The following is an 18,784-nucleotide window of genomic DNA, read 5'->3' as shown; positions in this document are numbered from 1 at the left end:
GAATATAGTAAAATAGTACAGAGAATGCTTCTTATTTTTCTTCTTCCCACCAACGAGAGAGAGATTCTTATGGAGGGAATAATGGAGAGCTTGCACCACCTTTGTTTAATACATACGTAGATATTTCACTCTATTCTATGCAATGGATAGGACCAAAAACTGAGTACTAGTGCTCCTTATGTGCTAATTTTATGAGCTAGAGTGCTCCCTAAGGCAAGATTTGGCACCCCCTCTCTTACTAGGAATAACCCCTGCTTTTTGGAAAAACATTCAGTCTTTGCTAAAAACGGTTTTTCCTTTTGAAAGTCAACTTTGTCTATATTATTGAATTTTTTTGTAATAACGTACTTAGTAAAATGGTATTTAAGCAACTAATGAGGTCGCAAGTGAACTTGACCGTACTGTGGTATCTTGGCATAATTATAACACTCATCATACCACCTTGACGTATTTACGGTGCTGCGTTTTTAAGGAATGGTTCTTGTTTAATTCCATTTCTCCACCATATGTCTATTTTGTATCTATACGATGATTAAATTAATATTTTTGTGGTTAGACAATATTAAAAATCACTTTGCTTTTTAGGGAGACCAAAAACCATGATAAGCTATTTAAAAAAAACCAAAATTGAATCGCTGATTCACCTAGCCCACCTGAACTAGAAAACAAACCTGCTTTTCATCGAAAAGCACCAAAAGCACTCAAAAGAAGATTTCTTCAAATTTGAACCTTAGCTTCTCCGTACCTTGTAGATTGAGGATCCAATCATGCTTTTCACAAAAAAGCACCAAAAAGCAAGACAAAATAAAATCTTCCAAAACTGACTCAAATGTTCATTTGACCTAAAATATGAAAACGACCTTGCTTTGCACTTTAAAACTTCTCAACATTGCACAACAAGCATTCTAAACCAAAAAATGAAGTAACGTATGCGAGATATTGATTTTTATTATTTTTAAAAGAGACCCAAAGCTCAAGAATCTTACACACAGGATAGTAATTATGTAGATGAGCCAAAAAGACTATTTGTTATATAACATATGATTTTTTTGTAAATATATCAATTTTGGTAATATTGTATGATATGTGGATTTGGGTGCATCGAATCGTAGGCCTTCTATATAGAGGGATACAAGAAGAATGGAAGGCTCATTGCACAAGGTAAAAATGTATGCAAAATGCTCACACTTTATGTAAATGTATGTAACATAAGAGCTTCCATGTTTGCAAAAGGGTAAGGAGTTGTTAAAAATATAAACACTAGCAAAAGCGTATTTGACATGCAAATGTGCAGAGTCATACAACTATGCAAACTCATAGCTTGTGGTATGCTTGCCATTGTTTAAGATGGTTGAGATGCCTAAGGTTTCTGAGTATTTTTTGTATGGGTCAAAGCATGTATAGGTGGTACTGCACCTTTTGGTGGTACCACCAATAGCCCCTAAAAGGAGGTAACTTTACTGCTTTTCAAACGGGGAAATGGAGAGAGAGCAAACTTTTCAAGCTGCATGCAGGGATATTATTTGAAAATCATGCAAAATCTAGTTGTATCTACGTAAATGCATGCGTGTCATTAAGGCCTAGCATACGGTCCTCATTTTTCAAAATTCCACTAAGAGTACTAGTACTGATAATGATGTGACCCCACCTATTGCCTCTTCCATCTCCCTTCTCACATAAGCCCTCCTTCCTTTCCTCTTCTCCACCCTTCTCATAGAAGCCAATCTGTAAAAAGCTCCTCCAATGATAATAAACTACAGACTCTTTATAATCATGGCCTTTTCTTTTCTTGAGACCAATCCTCTAGAAATCCTCCCTTCAAAAGTAAATTATATACTCTTGCTATTTTGGATCTGGTCCATCTTCATTTGTGCTCTAGAACAGTTCAGGATCGGCCATCTTTAGATACACCAATGTATAGGTAATCTCGTACAAAAAATGACTAATAACTTGCACTCATGAAGTGATGATGATGATTCAAAGACACTTATCAGCATATCTAATCAAGATTTTAATTTATCCAAGTGGATTTTCCCATCTGATAAGTTTATATAGTGGCGCTCCTAGGAGCTAGGGATCCAATATATTGACCAAGTGCATTGGTGAGGCAGTGGGTAGCAAGATGTATTTTGACCATACCTCTGCACTCCAACAGAATATTTGCAAGACACATAAAAGAGAAGTGATGCTCTAAATGATATGGTTACTCTCCAATTCAAAGGGTTTAGCCTGATTCGTAATAGTTTAGGAGATACGGACAAAACAGTGTCCCTACCCCCTACATGACGTGAAAGCAAGGAGTGCTTTTTTTTGTATCTACATGATCATCATAAACACATCCTATGCATACATTAGCATGCTAAACATGATGAGACAAGAATGGATTGTCTTTATACACTTCTAGCAAGCCCATAATTGCCTATTTACACAAAAAAGAAACTATTGAGAGTGTCCTTCTTTAAGTAGAGGGAGAAAGAGATTATGGCTATGGAGTTTAGATCTTCTTATCGTAAACAAGTAGTGACTATCAGTGAGAAGAATAGAGAATATAGTAAAATAGTACAAAGAATGGTCCTTCTTTTTCTTCTTCCCACGAATGAGAGAGAGTGGAGGTGATAATGAAGAGCTTTCACCACCTTTGTATATGCATACGTAGATTTTCACTCTATTCTATACAATGGATAGTACCAAAAACTCAGTACTAATGCTCCTTATATGCTAATTTTGTAAGCTAGAGCGCTCCCTAAGGCAAGATTCATTAGGGGACTATGACGATATCTATAGTGGCCTAGTCATTAGAGGTATCGCCACTTGGGAAGCAGTCACCACCAATGAAATCCAATTGGAGGACAATTTAATGTTTCAAGGAGAAAGAGTGTCTGTTGTTGAGCCTAAATCTACTAGCTCGCAAGCATTGGGGCATGAGCCAATGACCATAAAGCCTATTGTTAAAGAGCCAAAGATATCCGAGATGAATTTATCAGATCTCACCAAGGCCATTCAAGAAAGTCCTAGAGACAATCCTGCCTCACAAAACAATCATATGTATCCAAGAAGGGAACAACAATGGTGCTCAATTTGCTTTGGTCCACATAGCACTAGTGAATGCCCTACATTTAGAGTAAAATTCAATGGAAATTGCAATGGATATGGTAGTGACGGGAGCAAAGCGAACCCCGAACCCCGATGGCCTCTAAAACACCGGGGACCAAATGGCGCGCCTCGAGCCTGTCATGGTAAAGCAAACAGGGGGCACCACCTAACTTCAGCGGCTAGGACGCAAACAACACACCACCATAACAAAGTTTTCATCCAAGAGAGATGGATGCTTGGGAGTAATGATAAAAAGGAAAGGGAATGAATCAAGTGAGAGAGAGAGAGAGAGAGAGAGAGAGAGAGAGAGAGTGAGGGAGGGGGTATAGCGGCTTAGTACTTAGGCATCACAAAAGGATGGCGAATCCGCACACCCTTCACACATACACAAGCTCACTCCAAAACACAAGACTAGGTGGCGATTCCGCACACCTCACATGGGCAAAACATTGCAAGAAAACATACTCACAAAACCTCAAGCTTTATTTAGAGAATTAGGCGATGAAATGGGGAGCATAGGGTAGGGGAATGAGAAGGGAGAGAGTGGTAGAGCACATGGCGGATAGGTGGGAGTTGATGGCGAAGACTCGCACGAGGATTATGGCCATCATCCTTCATTTAGTTGCCCTTCATCTTCCATAGCCAAGGGTGTAGAGGTCATGCTCAAGACAAGCATGGTGATTGCGGTGATGGTGATGGTGATGGTGTGGGTGTGTGTGTGTGTGTGTGTGTGCGCACTAGGCACACACAGTGCATAGTGTGCTCTTTGGTGATGTTGTGTGTTTTTGTGTGATGGTGACCCCTCTTTATATAGGGGAGGAGGGGGGAGGAATTCTAGAATTTAGAAATGAAGAAATCATTATCTACATAGGCCATGTGACTGTGGGCCCCACTTGTCTGGCTATGTGTATATTTGCCAGAACAGCAGTCTCATGAGAGAGAGACTAAGAGAGAGAGATGGGTTGATGAAAAAAAGTAAGAGGTGACATGGAGAATAAAGTAATTACAAGAGGGGAGAGAGAGGAGTGTGTTCAGAGGTGAATCTGTGTGCAAATGTGTGTGAACACAAGAAAAATCAGGTAACCACCAGGTGGGGATGGGTCTGTGGGCACCTTTTTCAGTGAAATTGAGTGTGTGTGAGTGTGTGGGAGTTTATTTAGCTACAAGACAAGAGACATGGCGCCCTTTAGAGAGAGAGGGGGGTATTTGGGTCATGGGATATGATAGGAGAGAGAAAGAGGGGGTGGGGTATACTATTTTGGAAGATAGGGTAAGTTGCATGTGAGTTAGGGTGCATTATTGGTGAGTTATAATGCATTATTGGTGAGAGGTGGGGTAGCTTGAGGGGAGAGAGAAAGGAGAAAGGACAAAGGGAAGAGAGAGGGGGTTGACCTTTTGAGTGGAGGAGAGGAAAAGGGACACACGGCGGGGCAACAATGAAGAAAAAGGAGGCAAGGTGGGGATGGGCTGCCCCGCATGCATGAGATGGCCTATTTTACCTTTCTTATATATTTACATAATCATACTTTATTTTTTTCTTACTTTTTCCAATGCTTTTTATTACTCCCTCCCTAAGAGGGGGTTTTCATGGGGTGGGGACGAGAGAAGAGGGGTATGGGAGCTTGGCTTGTGAAAAGCCCCCATCATTAGCCCTCCCCTTTTGGCTAGAGGCATTCATGTCTCTAGCTCCTCTGTTTGATCCTTATCGTCGGAGGTGGCGGCTGATGGTGTGTCCTCATCTGGAATGTCAATAGGTGGAGCCTGGTCAAATCGAAGAAAATAAGGTTTAAGTCGCCAACCATTTACCCTGGTTTTATGAAGTTTTCCATCTGCCTCCATAAGCTGGTAGCTTCCATTGGCATACTTTTTCCTGACGATGAAAGGACCTTCCCATCGGAGTAGGAGTTTCTTATCCTTGCGCGTGTCGAAGCGATTGTCATAGCGGAGCACCAACATTCCTTTCTTCAATTCTTTTTTCCGGAGATGCTCGTTAAAGCTAAGCCGTCTATGCTCTGCTTGTGCTGCATAATAATTTATTGCTTCTTCTCTGTCTAGCTGCAATCTTTCCAAGTTGATGATGTGATCTCTCAAATGCATGTTGGGCTGTTTAAGCTGGCTTGCCATTACTCTGAGACTTTGTAGTTGCACTTCAATGGGCAAGATTGCTTCCTTACCAAATACTAGATGATACGGTGTGAATCCCAAGGATGTACGAAATGACGTTCTGTAGGCCCATAAAGCTGGTAGTAGATACTTATCCCAGTCTCCAGGATGATTGTTTACCTGATTGGTAATAATTTTAGAAATCATTCCATTTACCTTTTCAACTAGTCCATTACATTGAGGGTAATATGGTGAAGAGTGCCTCCTTGTAATGCCCAGTTTCTGCATTAATTCTCCTACCAAGTCTGCTCTGAAACCTGGCCCTCTATCAGAGATGATCTCTAAAGGTGTGTCAAACCTACAGCATATGTGCTCGTAGATAAATTTAGCTACCTCTACCGCTGTGATTCTAGTGGTGGATGTAGCCTCTGCCCATCTAGTCATGTAGTCGACCCCCATGATAATGTAGAATTTTCCTGAGTTGGCCCTAGGTAATGGCCCAATGGCATCGATACCCCATTTTTCAAATGGGCCATATGAGAGAATAGGTGTCTGTGGTTCAGGTATAAGTGACCTAGTGCCGGCCTTTTGACACAACTTACATGTTTTGCACCAGTGGTGTACATCACGGTTGAGGCTAGGCCATATGAAGCCTGCCTGCAAGATTTTCCTACTTGTTATGTCTAGGGCAAAGTGACCACCACAAACCCCGTCGTGACAGCTAGCAATTACTCCCGTGATTTCCTGAGACAGAGGGACCTTCCTGAGTATTTGGTCCTTACCCTTACAGTACAAACCGTCATTGATGAGTCGATACCTTGTGGCCTTCCGCGTCAGCCATTGCTTCTGTCCCTTTGTTAAATCTGATGGGCATTCCCCTGTTTCCAAAAAATGCATGATGTCAGGCAAGGCATCACTTCCTTGAAATAGAGGGAGCTTTAGTTTTATTGCTCCAACCACCACTTCCTGTAGTCTTTCACTTGCTAGGGCATCTGCTTCTTGGTTTTGAGCCCTTGGGATATGGTGTATTTGAACTTCTTCAAACTTACCCAACAAGGTTTTTACACCACTTAAGTGAGTCCTTAAACTAGGATTCTTGCATGTCCATGCTCCATTTACTTGCCTTACCAGAAGTAGAGCATCCCCAAATACATTAAGGCGTTGTACACCTTGCGAGACGCACCATTGTAGACCCTTGGTTAGTGCTGCATACTCAACTTCATTGTTAGAATGTGAATCTAACAATTGGCCCAACGAAAATACCTTTGTCCCTTTGTCATCAAAGACCACTATGCCTGCAGCTGCTTTGTTGGACGCTCGCTTGTAGGCTCCATCAAAGTAGAGAGAGTATGCTCCTTCTACCATCGGTGGAACTGGAGGTAATCGGACTTCTCCTTCTTTAGATTGCTTCTCCTTCCTTTCAAAGACTTGGTAGGTCATGAGTCCCCCCAAACTTGCCCTTGTCGTGCTTTCTACCTGTACCGTGTAGTCAAACTCTTGCAGACGAACTAGCCATTTAGTAATTCTAGCAGACACATCCATGTGTTGTACAACATAGGGAAATATTTCATCTGTGGATAGAATCACAAATTGCTTAGGCAGCAAATATGACCTAAACTTTGTAGTTGCAAATCTAAGAGCTAGGACTAAGTGTTCCACATGGGTGAAACCTTTCTCTCCTGCTGTCATCATTCGACTAGAGAAGTAGATTGGCCTCATGAAAGATGTCGTCGTATCCTTTTGGAGTAGCACAGCCCCCAATGAGTCATCACCAACACTTGAGGTGACATAGAATTTTTCATCCCACTTAGGTGGTGAGATAGTTGGCAGAGTGGCTAAGACCTCCTTTACCTTGTTGTAGTGATGTTCGCTTTCCTCGTCCCAAGTGAAAGTTGATCTTTGAGTGAGTTGTTGTAGTGGTAGAACAAGTTGTGATAGTAGATGTATGAATCTACTTAAGTACCTCACCTTTTGTAGAAAAGAGACCAGTTGACGTGCGATCGTTGGTGAAGGTAGGGCTATGAGTGCGGACATCTTACTTGGGTCGACGTTGATACCTTTTGCTGAAATTTCATGGCCTAGTAGAATGACTTTACTCTCCCCAATGTGGCATTTATCCACATTTAATTGCATACCTAGGCTCTGCAACCTGGCCAAACCTTCAGTTACCTTTTCTAAATGTGAAATACGGGAGCTATATATACAAAAATCATCAATGAACACTCTTATGGATGTTCCAAAGAACGGTTGAAAAACATATGTGACATATCTCTGGAATGTGGCAGGTGCATTTGTGAGACCAAATGGCATAACCCTGTATGCAAAACAACCCCATGGCGTGATAAAAGTGGTTTTTAGCTGATCTTCCAAGGCTATGCGTATTTGAAAGTATCCAGAATAACCATCACAGACGGTATAGCATTCAAAACCCGCTACTTCATTCAAAATTTCATCCAAGAAAGGGAGAGGAAAGTGGTCTCTCTTTGTAGCTGCATTTAGTGGTTTGTAGTCAGCACAGACCCTCCACTTACCATTCTTTTTAGGCGTCACCACTACGGGTGACACCCATTCTGAGTTTTCTACAGGATAGATGAATCCCGCCTCCAGCAGTTTCCTTACCTCGGCCAAGAGTGCCTTTTCTTGTATGACCCCCAATCGTCGTAGCTTTTGCACAACTGGTTTTACCCCTTCCTTCAACTTAATATGATGTTCCACCACTGTAATGCCTGTGATTCTTTCATAGTTGTCAATGAACAGGTTAGGAAATCCCATCAACATTTGCAAAAAACTATCTTTCTCCTCAAGTGTTAATTCCGTAGACAACATACCCTTCAACCTACTTCCTCCTAGGCGAGGTGATTTTCTCTCCTCTTCATTGGGTTTCCCTTTTGGTGATGGATCACCAGTTGTTCTTACCCTTTGTGGATCCTTCATAATGATACCCATCACATCAATGGAACTGTCACTTTCGTCGGTGGATGTGGTCTCCTCCTCAGAACTGGAAGATTCGCTAGTGGTTTCATATGTCGATGTTTCCAGATTCATTTGCTTCTGCTTGCCAATCCTCATGTCGTAGTAGATTGTCTCCCCTTTCTTACCGGTCATGCGTAGAAGGCCAGTACCCCAGTCCTGTTTTGCCTTCATGTCCATCAACCATGGCCTTCCCAAAATTAGTGGATAGCCCTCCCCCTTAGTAGGCATTACAAAAACATCTACCTCTACCCCAGTGTTGAAAGCTTTGATTTTCACGGCACTTACCACACCCACACACTTTACTTTTGCGTTGTTTGCCATCTTTGCCTTGCATGGAGAAGGCCTGTCAACCTCGAGCCCTAATCGAAGCATCATAGCTTCGCTCATTACACAGATTTGTGCACCTCCATCAATGTAGGTGTTTCCAACCCTCTTTCCTTTTATGTTTACGTCGACAATTGGAAGGATGTCATCCATGTTGCATCCCGAAATTGCTCCGGCTACCTTTGTTTTGGAGCGTCTTGTACTTACCATTTTAGACCATTGTCGCCTTACTTTTGGTGCAAGATGTAGCAGCTGTGGCCATGTAATCTTCGGTCCTTGCTCTGCCACATCCAATGTTAGATCATAGGGCTTAGAACTTTCCCCTAGCTGGAAGTCGGTGATGCCCAATTTCTGTCGTGGCCTGGATGGCCTCTTGCTAGTTTCTCCTCTCATGCTTCTCTCATCATCTGATTGTGTAGCTTTCTCCCTCCTAGCTCTTTTCACAGTCATGGCTTCAAGTGGTTCTAAATAGGTTACCTTCTCCTTACCCTTGTCCCTCTCCTTTGCTCGGGGTGGATCCACTACTAAGGATTTTCCTTTCTCTTCTAGCCTTATGATGTTTACAGGGCGATCAGGTGGTGGGGCTGGTGGAAGAGGTGGGATGGATGCTTGTAGTGGTGTCTGGGGTGGACGTAGAATTTGTGTTGGTGGGGGTGGTGCTTGGGGTGGGGGTGTTCTTTCTGTAGGGGGTGACAATTGGTTCCTCCTACCTCCTCTATTATAGTTTTGTCGTGGTTTGGGACAGTAGTACATACCGTGACCGTCTTCTCTGCAGTTGTAGCAATGATACTCCTTGTTTTTTTGTCGTGCTCTTCCAGGGTCTTGATCTCTTTATTGACTCCTCCCTTGTTGTATTAAGTGGACAGACAAATTCTGCAGTTGGTCAGTAATATGGGCCAACATATCTTGTTGGTCATCTCTTACCCCAAGAGCCGGTGGTGGTGGTGGAATGGTGGTTGTCGTAGTTGCTGGTCGATGCGATGTTCCTGATTCTGTTGACTCGGTTTCTTTGGCTTTCATTCGCAGCTTCTTGTCTTTAAGGCGAGCAATCTCAATGGCTAACTCGTATGTAGCCGGGAATCTACCTTTCACCTTCTCCTTGAGAAGCGGCCATAAGCCATGCGTGAACCGATCTTTTTTTAGGAAATCGGGTGCAGCTTCCCCCCTAGCTATTGACTCAACCCACCGTTCCCACAAATCCACAAATTTGGACTCATAGGTGGCATATTCTAAAAGACCCTCCTGCTTCAAGTCTCTCAACTTGTCCCACAACTTTTTTGAAGTGGTACCTCCCCCAAAGCGCCTCTTAAAAGCGGTTTTTAAGGGTTCCCAGTCATCCTTGGTTGCTTGTGGAAGTGCATTGTATCATGATCTAGCTTCTAGCTTCATGAGATGCTTAAAGATTCTAACCCGGGATTCATCCGTATCTTTGTTGCTCACTACACATGCTACTTCAAAGTCATCTAGGAAGTCTGTTACCAAATCCTCCCCCTTCTTTCCTTTAAATGTTGGAAATGCTACACTTGCCATGATTACTGACAGAGAGCTAGAAAGACACACTGCTTAACTTGCAAAAGTTTTTTTCTTCTTTACAAGGAGGCGTGTATACCCTCTTATACTAGGACATAGATTAAAACTTCAAACGGTACATTGCCTTGTACCAAAGGTAAGACAAATGGTTGATCTGATGCCAGAACCTCCAAAAATCGCTCCCCACCCGGCATGGTGTCAATGACGTGCTGGTAGTGAGCCTTCAAATCCAGTATTACCTTGATTGAGCATACACGTGTTGGTATGTGTGATCTGTCTTGAGGTAGGTTGTACTGATTCATGTGAAGCTTAGAGGTGCTTAGTCACTGTCCAAGCTTGTGGGAGAGGGTGGTGTTCTTTCCTGAAACAAACTCAGTAGATCCCTAGTTTCTCTAGTGAGAGTGTGAGCCAATGCTTCCGTTATCTGTGCTGCAGCATCAGGTGCGACTTGAAAATTGACTGTGATAATTACCTCGGTGACTTGAGCTACCCGATTCTCAAAGTAGAATAGTGTTGATTCTCTATTGTGTAGAGCTCCTTCCATTTTGTTGTTGTGGGTTGGTTGTAGGTTGCGGACATGGTTTCGACCTTCTCCTTCTTCTTCTTGGCACTTGGCCTATGTATATCCACTGGGTTTGGCGTGTTGGTTGACTCTCCCACTGCAAATCGATTACCGTTACGCCTGGCACTCGAGCTTCGATGGAGATGCGGAGTTTGTCTAGCTGTGCTTGGAGCTCTTCTTCTTCTGTCGTCCAATTAGCAAATCCTGCTAGCCATTCATCTATTCACAATAGTTTCAGGGTTTTAGTCTTGTAAACTGAAGGGTTTCATGAAAAGATCCTCAGTGGGGGCACCAAATGACGGGAGCAAAGCGAACCCCGAACCCCGATGGCCTCTAAAACACCGGGGACTGAATGGCGCGCCTCGAGCCTGTCATGGTAAAGCAAACAGGGGGCACCACCTAGCTTCAGCGGCTAGGACGCAAACAACACACCACCATAACAAAGTTTTCATCCAAGAGAGATGGATGCTTGGGAGTAATGATGAAAAGGAAAGGGAATGAGATCAAGTGAGAGAGAGAGAGAGAGAGAGAGAGAGAGAGAGAGAGAGAGAGAGAGAGAGAGTGAGGGAGGGGGTATAGCGGCTTAGTACTTAGGCATCACAAAAGGATGGCGAATCCGCACACCCTTCACACATACACAAGCTCACTCCAAAACACAAGACTAGGTGGCGATTCCGCACACCTCACATGGGCAAAACATTGCAAGAAAACATACTCACAAAACCTCAAGCTTTATTTAGAGAATTAGGCGATGAAATGGGGAGCATAGGGTAGGGGAATGAGAAGGGAGAGAGTGGTAGAGCACATGGCGGATAGGTGGGAGTTGATGGCGAAGACTCGCACGAGGATTATGGCCATCATCCTTCATTTAGTTGCCCTTCATCTTCCATAGCCAAGGGTGTAGAGGTCATGCTCAAGACAAGCATGGTGATTGTGGTGATGGTGATGGTGATGGTGTGGGTGTGTGTGTGTGTGTGTGTGTGTGTGTGTGTGTGTGTGTGTGTGTGTGTGTGTGTGTGTGTGTGTGTGTGTGTGTGCACTAGGCACACACAGTGCATAGTGTGTTCTTTGGTGATGTTGTGTGTTTTTGTGTGATGGTGACCCCTCTTTATATAGGGGAGGAGGGGGGAGGAATTCTAGAATTTAGAAATGAAGAAATCATTATCTACATAGGCCATGTGACTGTGGGCCCCACTTGTCTGGCTGTGTGTATATGTGCCAGAACAGCAGTCTCATGAGAGAGAGACTAAGAGAGAGAGATGGGTTGATGAAAAAAAGTAAGAGGTGACATGGAGAATAAAGTAATTACAAGAGGGGAGAGAGAGGAGTGTGTTCAGAGGTGAATCTGTGTGCAGATGTGTGTGAACACAAGAAAAATCAGGTAACCACCGGGTGGGGATGGGTCTGTGGGCACCTTTTTCAGTGAAACTGAGTGTGTGTGAGTGTGGGGGAGGTTATTTAGCTACAAGACAAGAGACATGGCACCCTTTAGAGAGAGGGGGGGTATTTGGGTCATGGGATATGATAGGAGAGAGAAAGAGGGGATGGGGTATACTATTTTGGAAGATAGGGTAAGTTGCATGTGAGTTAGGGTGCATTATTGGTGAGAGGTGGGGTAGCTTGAGGGGAGAGAGAAAGGAGAAAGGACAAAGGGAAGAGAGAGGGGGTTGACCTTTTGAGTGGAGGAGAGGAAAAGGGACACACGGCGGGGCAACAGTGAAGAAAAAGGAGGCAAGGTGGGGATGGGCTGCCCCGCATGCATGAGGTGGCCTATTTTACCTTTCTTATATATTTACATAATCATACTTTATTTTTTTCTTACTTTTTCCAATGCTTTTTATCACTCCCTCCCTAAGAGGGGGTTTTCATGGGGTGGGGACGAGAGAAGAGGGGTATGGGAGCTTGGCTTGTGAAAAGCCCCCATCAGTAGGTACGGTCACCAAGATAAGGATTGTATAATGTTCAAACATGTAATAGCAAATAGACCACCCTTGTCCTAGACAGATTCACCTCAAGTTCATGCATTGATGCCTGCCCCACCTGTTACCTCTTGAACAACTATCACAACATGTGGTTCCTGGAGCCCATGTTGAACATTCTGATGTTGAAAATGATTCTGATTCAGGTGAGAGCATGGAGACTAAAATGACCATTAGAAAAGAATAAAACAAGGAGGATCACGATGATACACAATGGACACAACCCATGGAGGAGGAACATAGGAAGAAGATCGGAACTTACCCAAACCCTATAGAGGAGATAGAGCGAGTCAAGCAATTAAGGGAGCTAGAACCAACACCTAGGAAGATCTAGATTACAAACACAATGGTTCCTACTTAAAATCAACTTCACAAAGACCATAGCCCACTACCCAAAGGGAGATGAGACCCAAAGGGAGCTAGAACCAACACCTAGGAAGATCTAGATTACAAACACAATGGTTCCTACTTAAAATCAACTTCACAAAGACCATAGCCCACTACCCATACCTAGTGTCATCCAAGAAGAAAGTGGCATTAAGTCACTGAGAAGTGGGAGTACTCCCTTCTTGTTGGAGAGAAAGTTTACAGAGGGATTGCCTGACCCTATTGGAAAAATGGAAATCCTATCTTCCCCATGTCAAGGGACTGAAGCCCAAAAAGTTCCATTAAATATTGCCAAATTGTTGGATTTCATGGCTTCAAAAGTAAGAACCACCATCATGTCTAAACTATATGGAGACCCCTAGCTATTCCTAGATATTTCAGCTTTCCTCAATCGAGAACTGAAGGTCAGGTTACCACAATTTTCACTGATAGATAGGTCTAATGAAGTGCCAATAGAGGAGGAAACCTTAGATCCACAACCCAACCTGGATGAGAACTCTATTGTTAAAATACCTGTTAACAAGTTGGGACAGTACTTTGAAGGCGATGAATCCAATGTGACCTACCAATCACTATCAAAGGATTAACGGTGAAGGAAATCCTTGATGGTGGCGTTGGGGTTAGCATTGTAGCTAAAAATTGTTGGGAATCTATGGGGAGACCTCACCTTGGGGCTAGAAGAATAGTGGTAAAGATGGACAATGGGACCATCATTAAACCTATTGGGATGCTAGAAGATCTCAAGATCAAGGTCCTTGGACACACGATAAGGCACACCTTCATTGTTATGGATTTTTCCAAGCACACGATGTCATCTGAACTAATCTTAGGACGTCCTTTCATGAGGGAACCAAAAATGCTGCATGACTGGTCTAAAAACCATGTCTACTTATAGTTCAAAGACTCTATCATTCAAGTTGATCTTGTGACTGGTCAAGCACATCCTGTAACATTTAATGGCCTAATAACTTATGTGTAGTGGAAATTAGCATGAACATAGTGGGCATTTCATTAGAATAGATTCCTAATGAGAATTACAAGAGTGTTTGGGTGGAGAGAGCAACAAAAAGCATAACACCTAGTTAGATAGCATCAACAATACTTTCACAAGAGAGAGAAATTAATCTATTGACAACAGTTGAGGACCGGATTTGCATGGAGCCGGTCCCCCCTCCAAAAGGCTTTTTATTATGGTTTCTCCCATCAAGAGATACATTGTACAATACAATTCTTTGTGTTCCTTCAAGACTAGCTAGTGCAATGAAGATGGAAGCTTCATACACCAAGCAAAACACTTAATCAAACACAACTTGAACTATCCCCGTTCTCAAACCCAAGACCTCACACACCTTTGAAGACGGTGAGAGCTAGCAGGGTATGAGAGTAGATTGAGAGGAAGAAGGAGTATCCTACAAGAAAGATGTACATCTCCTCACATAATCACTCATATTAGCATAGCTTAGCTTAGTAATTAACTTGGTAGAGGAGATGAGCATGCATTGAAGCTTGGCTCTAGGTTGGATTTGCATCCACATGCCAATAGAGTGTTGATGTAGGCTTCTATCTCACAAGCTTGGAGTAGGTGATGATCTCTCCATTAAATCTTGGGAGGAGAGAGAGTATTCTTCCTTCACAAATGATCCAGTGTGAGTGTGTGTGTGTCAATGCCAAGCAAAAATCAGCCCCCTCTCTCTCTTGGGCGAGCCCTTGTTGCTAATGTGGTCTGGCTTTTGCCTCATTGGACCTCCCCAAGTCAAGCCAATGGGTATTAAGCAGCATAAGTGATAGCCTTCTGACATGTGTCCCCCTTTCTGAAGGAGTACGAGCGGAAGTGTGACGCGAGAGAGAGTGTGAGAAGAAGAGCACGACGATATGGTGAACTCGCTCTACTGTAATGTGTAGAGCATAGTGAGTTCTTATTAGGTTTTTACAAAAGAATATGTGTACATACCTGGCGGCCCGCCCACTTACCTGGGCGACCACATTGGGCTTTATACCCCAACAACCTCCCACTTAAAGTCCAATGTGGTACTTTAAGTGTGAGAGAAGCTACTATACAAGCTAATATACAAGAGATGTAGAGAAATGATGTACTGCCCTACACCTAACTGCTTGCGAAAATACGCAAAGCTCTCTAAGGGAAGTCCTTTTGTAAATAGATCAGCAGGATTTTCTGTGGTGTGAACTTTGACAAGCTGAAGTTGCTTATCCTCGAGCATTTCCCTGATGAAATGATACTTCACATACACATGCTTTGTCTTTGAGTGATAAACTGGATTGCGAGCCAATTGTATAGCACTTTGACTATCACAATATAACACAGGCATCTCTTCTTTGATTCCCAAATCTGTTACTAGTCGATTAAGCCAAATTGATTCTTTGCATGCCTCTAATGCTACAACATATTCAGCCTCTGTAGTAGACTGAGTAACACAATCTTGTAATCTAGAACGCCATGATACTGCTCCACCAGCCAATGTAAAAACATACCCTGACATAGACCTTTGGTTGTCTAAGTCACCTGCATAATCTGAGTTTGTAAAACCCTTTACACTTAGCTCCTGACTCCCATAGCATATACGCATACTCTTTGTAGCTTTTAGGTATCTCAATATTCCTTTCACTGCCTCCCAATGTTTCTTGCCTGGGTTTGACATGTATCGACTTACTACTCCCACTGCAAATGCAATGTCTGGGCGAGTAGCAATCATTGCATACATCAAACTACCCACTGCAGACGCATATGGAATCTTATCCATTTCAACCTGTTCTTCCTCAGACACAGGACAATCTTGTTTGCTAATTTTCACATATGGTGGCAATGGAACACTCAGTGCCTTTCCCTTCTCCATATTGAAACATTGCAAAACCTTGTCAATATACTCTGTTTGAGATAACCAAATCAACTTCTTTGATCTGTCTCTCTCAATGCGCATACCAAGTATATGACTTGCCTCACCCATGTCTTTCATGTCAAACGATTTTGCCATCTTTGACTTCAAAGCTGAAATTTCTTCCAAGTGCTTGCCAGCAATCAACATGTCATCCACATACAAAATAAGGATCAGCCAACTACCATCCTTAGCCTTCTTTGTATATAGACAGTGATCGAACTCACTTCGTTTGTAGCCTTGAGAAAGCATAAACTTGTGGAATTTATGGTACCATGCCCTCGGTGATTGTTTTAAGCCATAAAGACTCTTTAACAACTGGCATACCCAATCTTCCTTGCCTTTCTCAACAAACCCTTCTGGCTGCTGCATGTAAATTTCCACATCTAAATCACCATGCAAGAACGCTATCTTGACATCCATTTGGTGCAACACCAAATCTAATATGGCAACCAATGCAAGAAAGTATCTCAATGTAGTCATCTTGACCACCGGGGAGAAGACTTCATCAAAGTCAATGCCTTGTTCTTGCTTAAAGCCCTTGGCAACAAGCCTTGCTTTGTACTTTGGATGACTATCATGAGCGGTGATCTTATACCTGTAAACCCATTTACAGGGTAGAGCCTTTTTGCCCCGTGGTAATTTAACTAGCTTCCATGTCTGGTTTTTATGCAGAGCTGTCGTCTCTGACTGCATGGCCAATTTCCAATTCCCGGAGTCCTTCATTTGCACTGCTTCCTTGTAACATGAAGGCTCATTGCAATCACTCAACATGACATAATTCATAGATGGAACAAACCTATCAGGAGGTCGCGTAACACGTCCAGATCTATGCACAATAGGTGGCTCAGGCTCAGCCACAACCTGTGGTTCCACTCTATCCTGTCCTTGCTCCTCTTGAGCCCTGACATTTTGTCTTGCACGTGCAGGTCCATCTTCTTGGAAGACAACTCTTCTAATCTCCTCAACCCTCTCTGGTTTAGAATGATATTTGGATTCATTAAAGTGAACATCATTGCTGCGGACAACCTTTCTGGATTCGGGATCCCAAAAGTCTGTACCCCATCTCACCAGAATTACTATAGCCTAGAAAGATGCACTTTCTACTCTTTGGCTCAAGTTTGTTCCTAAATTCCTTTGGAACGTGAGTATATGCCTCACAACCAAAGACTCTGAGATGCTTGTATGAGGGCATTTTGCCTGACCATACCATCTCTGGCACTGAATCCTTCTGCAAAACCTTGCTAGGAGATCTATTTACAAGATGAACAGCTGTTTATACAGCTTCAGCCCAAAACCCATTTGGCAGCTGTGCATTAGACAACATACTTTTGACCTTCTCTTGTATGGTCCTATTCATCCTCTCAGCAACACCATTTTGAGGAGGATTGTAAGGAGCAGTAAGTTCACGTTTTATACCTTTTGACTCACAAAAGTCCTAAAAGGCCTTTGAAACATACTCTCCACCATTGTCAGTGCGTAAGCATTTAAGCTTCTTGCCACTCTGATTCTCCACAAGTGTCACAAACGTTTTGAAAACACTAAACGCTTCATCCTTGTGCTTGAGAAAGTAAACCCATACTTTCCTCGAGTAATCATCTATAAATGTCATAAAGTAAGAAGCTCCCCCTAGAGATAGGTTAGGCATAGGTCCACACAAATCACTATGAACAAGTGCCAACTGTGTATCTCTTCTATTGCTTCTATGCTTATGTGGCTGCTATGTTTGCTTACCATACAGACAATGTTCACAGAATTCAAAATCATTAAATGAAAAGCCAGGCAAATAACCAGAACGAGACAAGATTTCCATTCCCTTCTTGGACATATGTCCTAACCGGCTATGCCACAAAGAAACGTTCAGCTGCTCGGTTACATTGATTACATTTTTAGAGACATTTGATACATAAATCATGTAAAGTCCTCCAGACTTTACTCCATGTGCTACTATCATAGAACCCTTGGATATCTTCCACATGTTCTGTCCAAAAGTGGTGACGTAGCCAGCATCATCAAGTAAACCTGTGCTGATCAAGCTCTTTGTAATTGCGGGAACATGTCTCACATTCTTCAGCGTGAAAGAAAAGCCATTCTGAAACTTCAATTGAGCATCTCCAACACCTAAGATCTCACATGTCTACCCATTGCCTAGCCGAACATGATCTTTAGTGGTCACATAAGAATTAAACCACTCCTTGTTTGGAGACACATGAAGTGATGCTCCTGAGTCTATAATCCAGTCACTCAGTGCATTTCCATCAGATGCTGTAAGAAGAGCTAAGTCAATTGTATTCTTCAAGAAGTAGATGTCTCCTGACACTAGACTGTCATCCTCTGCAACAGTGTTTGTCACATTTATTTCTTGAATCTTCACTGAGGACTTGTTCTTCTCACCATGGTCTTCAGCTTTCTCTTTGCCTTTTTCTGCTTTCCATTCTCTGCAGTCTCTTTTCATGTGACCCTTCTTGCCACAATGGTAGCATTCTATGTCACTCTTGCCTTTAGCATTGCGGGACTTGCTACGAGACTGATTCCTCTTTCCACCTTTGTACTTTTCTTTGGTCCTTCCCCTGACAACTAAGGTTGTTCCTTTGCCTTTGTCCATTGTCTTTCTATTGGTTTCTTCAGTAAGCAGACTTCCTTCTACACCTGCTATGTTCAAACCATCTGGAGGTGCAGAATTACTCAAAGCTGTGCGAAAAGTGTCCCAACTTTCCGGCAATGTGATCAACAGGAACATAGCTCTAACAGGTTCATCAAACTTGACACCTTGAGCTGACAACTGACTGTAGATTGTGTTGAATTCATTCAGATGATTGGACATAGGTGTCCCTTCTTTCATCTTCAAGTCAACAAGCTTCTTAAGCCAGTATACCTATGAAGTTGCACTCTGCTTCTCATAAAGATCACTCAGTTTTAACCATGCTTGATAAGCCGACATC

This window comes from Adiantum capillus-veneris, chromosome 16, assembly GCF_014529385.1.
Source record: "Adiantum capillus-veneris isolate H3 chromosome 16, ASM1452938v2, whole genome shotgun sequence".
NCBI classification, from domain to species: Eukaryota; Viridiplantae; Streptophyta; class Polypodiopsida; order Polypodiales; family Pteridaceae; genus Adiantum; species Adiantum capillus-veneris.
This window is presented reverse-complemented; position numbering follows the sequence as displayed.